The following is a 9,813-nucleotide window of genomic DNA, read 5'->3' on the forward strand; positions in this document are numbered from 1 at the left end:
GGTTTTCTATGCTGGCAGAAACAAAATCAACTGCATACATAGAATTATTTAAAGCATATATGCAATTATGGATATGCTACTAAAAATTTTGCTATGCCTAATTACATTGGGGCTTTTCGCAAAAAATATTCAAAAAAAATTGTGTTCGTTATAATAAGAGTGTTCAATACTTTAAAAACTGTGATTAAAAAGTTGTTATTGAAGTTATATTCGGCGATATTAAACACCCACATACGTATGTGTAATTTAACAGAGCTGCCATGATTTAAGTTTTTATTGAATAAAAATTAACATTTCTGCTACCAAGTATATATTGTATACTATGTACACATTATTGTAGTAGTAGTAAAATTAGGCGATTTTTATTTGAGCCATATTTCAAAATAGCGCTAACAATGATTTTTAATTAGAATATTCAAAAATACAATGAGATTTTTTATTTAAATTTAAATATAAACTTTTTGAGTAGATTTTAAGTTATGTGTAATTATATTCGCTCCACTTCACTATACTTAAGCACTCAAATACCGTTCGAAAAGTAAACGGACTATACTTCGACCATATAGCATCGAAATAGGTGGTAAAGAAAACAAAACAAGAGTATGCAATTAAAAATGACAGTAGTCAAAACTTATTACATAAGTTCAGTTGCCGCAAATATAATTTTTTTTTTTCTTAAAATAATGGTTTTTGAAATGTTTAGAAATTTTTAAAATCTCTTTAAATAAAAATGCATATACCATCATAATTTTTTTTTATTTAAATAAAAACTATATTGCACATATTTTAAATAAATAATAGATTAGTAGAATAGACTAAAGGTTTTTCGAAAGTTAGGTTTAATAAAAACTGTTGTTTTATACAAACTAGGTAAAAAATGGTACACACAAAAATGTCTACACTTAGATGCTTATTAAAATATATTATATTTCGTTTTCGTTTGTTAAGATTGGTAGCAGCAGAGTTGCATTTAAAACATGTTTCTCCTATCTCTCCCTTCATGCTAAGGGTTTTCTATTCACCACAATTGCGCTTATAAGAAATAAGAATAATTTGAGGCAAAAGCTCAGTTTTGCAGTTGCATGATAGTAAAAAAGTAAAAACATGCATACACTCAGGCGCATTTGTATATGAATTGCTAAATTCTAATATTAACGAGCAAAGCTTATATCCCTTAGTGAATACTAGTAAAAAAAGTAAGCAAACTATAATGCCTACATTTAGGAGCATACGTTATCAAAGTCACAAACTATCAGTTAAATAAAATGAAATGATCAGTGGAATACGAAAAAAAAAACTTTTCTTCACAGAAAAAGTTACATAATTGAGCTTAGCTTTTCAGTTATTTGATATATGATACAAACGCAAAAACATTAGGCGCATATACGACCAGTAGTTGAAATCCCAAATCATTATGTTTTAGTAAAAAAAAAAGTGTAGCTTTACTGCGACTGATGTTTGAAATAAACACATATATCTAAAATTAAATGCTAGTATAAAAAAAATTGCCTACATTTAGGCGCATATACATTTTTTTTATCAAAATCGCAAACCATAAGCTAAATAAATTTAGGGAGCTATAAAAATAGTTTATGAAAATAAAACTTTCAAATTCCTCTTTTGAGTACAGAATTGATCTGCTAAGCATAATCACAAGAATTTATATAATATATTTATATACTTAATTGATGCTCTAAGCTTTGCTTATTTTCGGTTTATAATATTAGTAAATATAAAAAGAAATATTAAAATTTATTCATAAATACCCGAAATAGACTGCCACTCAGTGGGCGATAGCTTAAATATGCGATGCAATTAAATACAAATACATTTATCTCAACAGAACAGAAAGAAATTTAAAAAAAAAGATTTGCTTTGAAAAGAATTTTTTTGAGACTATTTTTTTTTAAGCAGCTTACTCTCTATCTCTCTCTACAGTTTTGTCCTTCAAATTTTTTTGTGTCGTTTACTAGTTATTATGTTTTGCTGCACCGACAATGCTGAATTATTTGTGCACATTTTCACTGCTCAAATTCCTATTAAAAAGCTTTTCTATTTACTGGCAAACGTCACAGTTTTTTTTTTTTGCATACACTGTGCGTCAACAACTCACAAAAAGCAAACAGTTTTCGTGGTGATATTATATTTGGGAAATAATGTCATACAAATAGCATAGAGCAAATGGTGCCCACCTTGACACATACACATACTGTTTCTCGCTCATACAAGCGCACGTGCACGCAATTAGTGCTGTGAAAGTAAATTAACTCTCAAAAGCCGTAAAAACAAACATTTTGCCATTTACTTATTATTTACATGGATTTTTATTTCGAGTGTGTGCTTTACATGTGTATGTACAAGTATGTATGTGTGCGCATGGCTGGCTGAGTGTCAATGTGTTGCGTGGATTTTCAAAGCTTAGCGACTGCATGCCGCATGTTTTATTACGCTCTAATTTATGGTTAACAATTTTAGTTAGTTTTATAACGGTTGTTGGCAGAGTTGAAAGCGTTGAATTTTTAACCATGCACTTTGGTGGTCGCAAAGTTTCCTCATTTCAACGGCAGTACACACATACATACAACGGCTCATATAGAAATTCGTGGCCGCAAGAAAAAAAACACACACATACACAAACGTGCATGAGCGATTATGCCATCATAAGAAGGCACGTTGAAAAACGCTTTGAATGGCGCTTAACAGCACTGCGGCGCAATCCAATTGCGGCTTTTACTCAACATTTTCGCTAACTCATCAACAAATATGAGCTAGTTCTATATGCGAGTGTATGTGCATGGTTGTTGTACAGCAACATATGTAGCTGAGGCAAAGTGCTGGCGCAAATTTAGGGACCATTCAGCCTTGATGTGCCCTTTCGTTAGCGCCACGTCAGCGTCCTAGACGCGCGCGCGTCGCTTTGCATATCAACTTTGTTTTGCTGTTGTTGTGTTTTTTGTTATTTTTGATGTTTTTTGTTTTTTGTTTGCTATTTTCGGCATGATTTTGTGTTTATGATGCGTTGCAAAAGAGTCGTACATCATACTTTCGTTGGCGTTTATGGCGCTAAAGCACACACAGACACACACATGTTTACTCGCACTTAGGCTTACATAAACACTTATACATTCATACATACATTAACACATAAGCGCACGCACTTTTGCTCATTTGTTCATATTTATGCGCATTCGACATGATAGATTCACATGATACACTCACAATACATATTCTATGCATGTATGTATGTGTGTATGTATGCGTTCATTAGTAGTAGTATTCACCATAAATAGGTATGTGCGGCTTTGGGAATGTAAATTTTATGCGTGTAACTTACATTGGCACATGATGCCTGGCGCAATTTTATTGTTGTTTAGCGCGTTGTGCGTTTGCTCTGCTTAAGCGCCCTAAAATATACTACTTTTTTTGTTTTGTTTATTTCTATGCCAGCATGCGTTCAATTTACTACTCATTCGTTGTGTGCAAATAGGTAAATAGTTTTAGTTTATTGGCATTCTGGTTTTGATTTACTGCACAAGTACGCCTGACGACACACACGCGCGCCCACAAAAATGTCTGTATACAATATCCACAAAAATATACTTGCACAGCCATATCTAGCATGAGAATTGATAGCATGGTGGCACTAAAGCGCAGAAACCCATTCAAGCGCGACCAAACCGGCAGTGAGGTTACTCGAACAAAAGCTTGGCGCTGTTGGCAACGCGGGTCTTGTTATTACTGCTTACTCAGGGTAGCAGTAAATTCAATTGTTAGTGCGGTTTTCAAGTAAATTCAATCAAACTCTTTTCGAAAAGCTATTTGCGGCATTAATAAATAACTCATATGTGTCTGTGTATTGGGAAAGCTATATAATATCTAGAATTTTGATAAATTTTATCTTCGAGTACTTAAAGAAAATGTATTGCAATCACACAAGAGAGAGCCTTGAACATTATTGAAAATAACATAAAAATATTCTTGTCTGTTAAGCACACTTAACTTATGAAATTTCGGAAAAGTTTCCTTTAAGGAGTTTTACCTACTTGCAAGTCTGAGAAAATGTGTTTTTTTTTTTTGGGACTTTTTTTTTTTTGAAGAAGCATTTTATTTAAAAAAAATTATCGAAGCTATAATACTCTTCACAATTATAAAAGATTTCATACACTAACTTGATTTTGATCGATTAGTTTGTAGCACAGCTATATGCTATAGTAGTCCAATCTGAATAATTTCTTCGAAAATTTCATTATTGGCTTCGACATTGTCATGCCAAATTTGGTGAAGCTATCTCGTCAAATGAAAACTGTTTTCCATACAAACACTTGATTCCTATCGGGGTGTTTGTGTGATAGTTATATGCTATAGTAGTCCGATGTCGGCGGTGCAGACAAATGAGCAGCTTCTAGGGACTAGTTTACGTATTTACAGACAGATGAACAGACATATGGACATGGCTAAATCGACTCAGCTCGTCATACTAATCATTATTGGTTATATTTTGTAGGGTCTCTGACACTGCGTTCTGGGTATTACAAACATTGTGCCAAACTAAATATACCCTGTTCATGTTATCAAAATTAAATCCAAGACCATTGTCACTCAGAAGGAGACATCGGATACGTTATTAAATAAAATACATATACATAAATTATTAGCATGACAAACAGAGTGGATTTAGTCATATGCGTCTGTTTATCTGGCTCTCTGTCTGTCTGCATACACACAAACTAGTTGCTCAGTTTTTGAGATATCGCTCTGAAATTTTGCACATACATATCTCTTCTACCACAGGAAGCTGTTCATTGGTTGAAAGCGCCGATATCGAACCGTTAAAGGATATCGCCGTCATTCAAACTAACCGATCAAAATTAAGTTCTTGTAGGAAAAACTTTTTAATTGACAAGATATCTTCAAGAAGTTTTGTATAGACTACTATCCAAAGCAGTGATACAATCTCTGAATGAGTTGTTCAGATCGAACGACTATAGCATATATATAGCTGTCATACACGATTGTCTCAACCAAATTAAGTATTTCTTTTATAAATTTTTCTCACGAAATCTGACATAAATTATTCTCTAGTGCAGCGGAATCTGGAATCTCCGAGGAAATTATTCAGATCGGACCACTAAAGCATATATCTGCCATTCAATCAAGACACATATTTTCATAAAAGATCTTCTTTCCTTTTTAATTAATTCGATTTGAAAGTTATATGCAAGTTTATAGCCAACATTGTGGCTAGTAAGAACTAGCAAAACGGTTTACATTCGATGCAAACCGTTGGCCCGTTAGGTCTTCCGCTTTACCATAGCAGCACATATAGGTGTTAAAAGAAATGTAGTTGTGAAGGGTGTTATAGCCGATGAAGTAGTTTATTTCTATACAACGCAGTTAATATCCGAAATTGTAATTTTTTTATGATTTAGCCTCTGCTTTTCGAACTAGCTTTCCTAAACTAACCTAAGCAACTAAAACAAAAGTTTTGCAAGTTCCAATTCGAAAATAATAGCAACTACACTCATTTACTCTCAGCAAAGAACCATTTCAAATTGCGGCTGTTGACTAATTATTATTGGCTTTTTGTGTGCTTTAGAAAATACGGCAACCACAGCGCATAAAATATTAAAACATTTTACTGCGCTTTTAGTATCCATATGCGCTTTTAGTATCCATATACGCTAGCTAACAGGATGCATGGAAGCGTGCACCAAGCACGGCGCCATAATTACAAAAACAATTGGCAACATAGTGTAGTTGATTATATATACATAACGGTAAAATGTCACTCACCAAATACACTATACACTTGACTGTGAAACCATCAACACTGTTGTTGTTGTTGTTTTGCTTGTAGTTGTGGTATATAATTTATTTGCTATTAGTTTCACTTTCGTTGAGCACCACTACAAAAGCGCTTCGCTTAGCCACTTTGACTGACTGCTTGTGCCACAATCGGCCAGTTGGTCACTGCACTAATCGCTTGACGCGCACGCCGCTGTACTCACGCACGCAAATTGTGATAAATTGAAATTATTGCATGCGGTCAGTGGTGGCTGCGCCAATTATTCAACATCAAACACTCAGCACTAGCAACAGCTACACTTCGCTTTGTTGCAGCAATGTTGCAAACAAATTTTAATGCGAATTTTATTGACGCTGACAAATGCCAAGAAGCGGCGCCTGAATTACTATGAAAAAAATTAATTTTTTTTATTAATTAAATTTTTTTTTATTATAAATTTTTAATATTTTTGTTTTTGTTGTTTTTTGTGTAACGGATATTAATGGTTTGTTGCAAGAATAAGACATAGGCTAAGTTGATCTTCGGCGAAGTTTATCTTGCTGTTTTTCTGTCAACAGAAATGTCGGTTAGCGCTAAGCAAATACGGTAAATGGGTCGAACGCCAAGTGGCATGCACATATACATACATATGTGACATATGAATGTATGTTTATACGTGTGTGTTTATATGCTTACTGCCAAAATTCGACCAGATTGTATTTACACAGGTCTGACAGCTGGCTCGCAAATTTCTTTTCACCTTTTTTTTGCTTAGCTTTTTGCTTTTTGCTCGTTGTTTTTTGCTTTTTTTTTTGCTTGTGGCACTTTATCTGCACTTATTTTTTTATTTGCAGTCACTCAAAACACTTAGGAGACCGAAAGGCGCACTAACTCTGACGGCACAACACATGTGTTAAAGTAATAGTAGTTGTTGCCGTTGTTGTTTTTGTTGGCCACAATTCGGTTGTTTGGGGATATATTTATACACAGTTGCTTGTATGTTTGTGTTTTATTTGCTGATTTCAAACACTTTCAAGGACTATTACCAAACTGTTTAACGGTAGAGACTTTTTGATTTTGAGTTTGTTGCCTTTTTGATACACTATGCTATACACTATAAATTAACGTATTTTAGTTATTTTTGTTGTTTGTCTATTTAGCTTCGTAACTGATTGTTTTTTTTACTGTCACTTTTTCTTCTCACGGCTGCCTTTACCTGATACTATTTTTATTTATATTTTTATTTTTTACATTTATTTATTTATATTTGTTTTTGTTGTAGTTTTTTTACATTATTCACCATTTGCCCCACGAGTGGCCCAATTTCATTACATCAACCAGCAAAGCTGCCAGCTAACGCGCTCTCCGCTGCTTTGGCGCGTGTTTATTTTTACGCAAACGAGAATCGCACACGCTTCTGACTTCAAAGGCGCCCAAGTCGAACGAATTTAGACGCGTTCATATCGCGGCGACACAGCGCCTACACCGTTAGCAAGCACAGCTACTCTACAAGCCACAGTACGCACACACGCACAGCACTTGAGATGGAAGCAGCTGCTGGGCGACCTGTATGCCTTCGGCTGTAATAAAACGAATTTCGCCTATTTAAATGTGAAACTTTCCAATTGACTTCTGCTGGTTTTATTACTTTTCCTTTTCGCCCCGAAAATTACACGATAAACATTTTCACTTTCACGCATTCACACACACACACAGGCGCGCGCGTACCCGCTTGTACGCCTGTGTTTGTGTTGTCAGATTTTGAAAGCTGTGCCACAGTCACGCAAAATATTGTTATAGAGCACGAACAGCTTCCGGCAGAGCAGGCAGCGCTGAATCAGCTACACGCAACATAACTGTTTGCTTTACAACTATTTCTGGTTAGTTGGCACAAATAAGGGTCCACAAAATATATGCACTTTTTATTTTCGACTATCTAGAAAGGCACCAATTGCCTTGCCGCAACGCGCACTAACGTTATTAACGACGAACGCTAAATGTTCCGTTAGCAATTCGCTAATAAATCACCGTGTCACCGCGTCGCATACGCACGTTGTAACGGAGACGAGCCACGAATTTGAACTGAGATGCACGAATCTCCCAGCAGATACTTTTTGTGATATCAACAACATATTTACACTCGGCGACGGAGCGCCCACACGACACGACGAACAGCTGCGCGCTGACAACAGCGCCGATGACGCCGGCAGCGCAGCGCATCGCACATCGTTTGTAATGTAAAAGCGCACGAAAACGAAAGCAACAGCAGTCAAGAGTCGATAATGCACAACAGCTGTTCGCAACACTCTAGCTGTTAGCAACAACAGCGCTGTCGACAGCTTTACAGCGACGCCTAAATGTACGTAACATCGTCGTGGCTGCGCATGTTACTTGTAGTTCGCCAGCACACGAGCATTTGGCAGCGCTGACGATGTCGTCCATGTTGACGACGAGCGCCCGTACTGACCTGTGTTTGGTGCGTGGCTGCGTGTGTGCGTGTGTGCGTGAGTCGTCACCACTACGACGAGTGCGTTGTGTGCAAATGTTTACTTCGTGTTTTGTTGACTAGTTTTTCTCGATTTTCATCACTGTTTTTCACTTAATTTTCCGCTCACAATGGCACATGACCAGCATTAACTTCGTCGTACTGCGGCAGACGATGCGCACGCCACACGGTTGATTATATTATATTATATGTGTATACGTGTGTGTTTTTTGGTATGCAACATTTCTGTTCGACTGTTTGGGGTGCGTCGTCCGCGCTGTAAAGCACTTCATTCGTAGTAGCAACAATATATTTGCTTCGGCAATAATGTTGCCGCAACATTTGTTACTTTAACAGTTTGTGGAAGACGAAATATATTGCGAGCGCGTCTCTCACGTTATTTGAAGTAATAACAGCGACAAAGAATATAAATGTGGTTCATTTAGCAGTGCGACTGATAGAGAATCTTTAGAGGGCATTTAACAGTCCCATTTCTTGGCATGATTCGTCCTTTAAATTTAGTTCCAATATAATACCTTTTGTCTTTTAGTATTTAGAAAAGTGATTATCAGGGAATGTGAAATAACCTGCTGTCAGCACCTTCTTCAAATTCAGAAGAGAACTTTCGAGCAGTAATCTGATTGTACCGAATTATATCCACAATCGCTCCAATAGCTTGGTACAGTAGAGCATTGTGACTATTTTGCCCATCTCCACTTTCACTTTCTCTACTATACTTTTTAAATACCAGGAAACCAGGATGGCCTCGCCTTCTTAGGGTTGGTTTAAATGCGCTATTTCGGCTATGCCTAGGACTCTGGTGCTCCATGTTTCGTCGACGGTTACGAAACGACTCAGAAGCTTCTTCGGGTTGCACTTAACCAGCGTAAGCAATTACTTTAAAGTGATCTTACCGTTTATTTGTTGACTGGAGTGAGTGAGCGCATACACATTTCGCTGACAGCTTTCTCATACCTAACATTTCACCTAGGATATGAGCCATGCGGTATTTTTAGACACCTGCGCGCTCCTTCCATTGACGATCTGCCAATAAGAGATCAAGAAGTTTATCTTTATTTAACTTATCCGCCGTGGTATTCACTTCCAAATGTCGTCTAAAGAAATCTACTTGTCCACTTCGGCAGCATGCTTTACATTAGCCGCCTACGAATACTCGTCATGTTGAATTACCTTCCCACGTATCTTAACTTCTCACAATTTTTTGTAATGCTTCGTTTGAAGATTTCTATAGAATTTCTTTTTTAATTTCAAATTTGGACTCAGAAAGTTGAGCACTTTCGTTTTCTGCTTTATAATTTTTGAATTTTAGAAGACCCCTTAAAAAATCGAGCTAATCAACTCATCACACGAGGAGCTCAACTAACGTTTATTGCCTTAATTAATCCTGATTAAATGACGAATCTTCCAGTATATGTTGAGAGAATGCCAAAAGAAAAAAAAGATCATTGAATATTTTTATTACTCGTTCCATTATGAGTCTAGCTTTGCTATTAATTAAGAATAAATATTTACGCTCTTTGTT

At 36.1% G+C, this 9,813-nt stretch overlaps 1 protein-coding gene across 2 annotated transcripts in view; it reads right to left on the minus strand.

Annotated features, from left to right (window-relative positions):
- The window catches only part of side (sidestep), a 216,749-nt gene extending 208,894 nt beyond the window's left edge, over nucleotides 1–7,855 (minus strand). For both annotated transcript variants that reach the window (XM_036361143.2, XM_036361140.2), the window contains exon 1: nucleotides 5,794–7,855. The gene's annotated coding sequence lies outside the window, so the exon portion shown is untranslated. The remainder of the gene's footprint in view (nucleotides 1–5,793) is intronic.
- Nucleotides 7,856–9,813: the final 1,958 nt, after the last annotated feature.

The sequence above is a fragment of the Bactrocera oleae genome, chromosome 2, assembly GCF_042242935.1.
Source record: "Bactrocera oleae isolate idBacOlea1 chromosome 2, idBacOlea1, whole genome shotgun sequence".
NCBI lineage: Eukaryota > Metazoa > Arthropoda > Insecta > Diptera > Tephritidae > Bactrocera > Bactrocera oleae.